General features: G+C 27.5%; 1 protein-coding gene across 1 annotated transcript in view; it reads left to right on the top strand.

Annotated features, from left to right (window-relative positions):
• Window positions 1–430, top strand: part of LOC119594649 (ankyrin repeat family A protein 2-like) — a gene marked incomplete in the record, with an annotated part of 8,059 nt that extends 7,629 nt beyond the window's left edge. The window contains 1 exon segment of the mRNA XM_037943698.1: window positions 28–430.
• Window positions 431–599: the final 169 nt, after the last annotated feature.

The following is a 599-nucleotide window of genomic DNA, read 5'->3' as shown; positions in this document are numbered from 1 at the left end:
CACAATGAATATTAGTGTGTTTGTTAGTTTGTTTCAAAGAAGCGAGTTGAGTTTTGTGCCATGAATATTTTTTGGTATTACATATAGATATTTCTTCTCATTTTTATGTGTGATAGAGTTCCCATTTACATTCTAGATAACTTTCTCTTCACAACTTACATGAATATATTTAGCATTACTGGCTCATTTTACAATATACTCTTGTAATCTGATTTTTTTTTTCTCCAAAATACATGATGTATATTCCATCATCAGTTTTATATTATTTTAAGAGTTTATTCTTTTAACTTTAAAGCTTTTTTAAAAACAGAAAGTAGTATTCATGAGATGTATTGTATGCTGAAATCTTGATTAAGTATATTAATTTGGTGCTTCCACTTGTTCTCAATAATTTGTATATTACAGAGGTAAATATATTTTTCAATGTAGATGTGAGATTTTCTTATAACCTTAATTGAATAGTTGCATACTTTTTTGAATAATTGTGAAATGTATGGGACATTTGTAGATGGAAAGGGAAATAAATATTGCAAAGGCTGGTGAAGGATGAATCATAGGAAGAACTATACAAACATGGCAGTAATAAAGGCTGATGAAAC

This window comes from Penaeus monodon, chromosome 34, assembly GCF_015228065.2.
Source record: "Penaeus monodon isolate SGIC_2016 chromosome 34, NSTDA_Pmon_1, whole genome shotgun sequence".
In the NCBI taxonomy this organism is placed as follows: domain Eukaryota; kingdom Metazoa; phylum Arthropoda; class Malacostraca; order Decapoda; family Penaeidae; genus Penaeus; species Penaeus monodon.
This window is presented reverse-complemented; position numbering and strand designations above follow the sequence as displayed.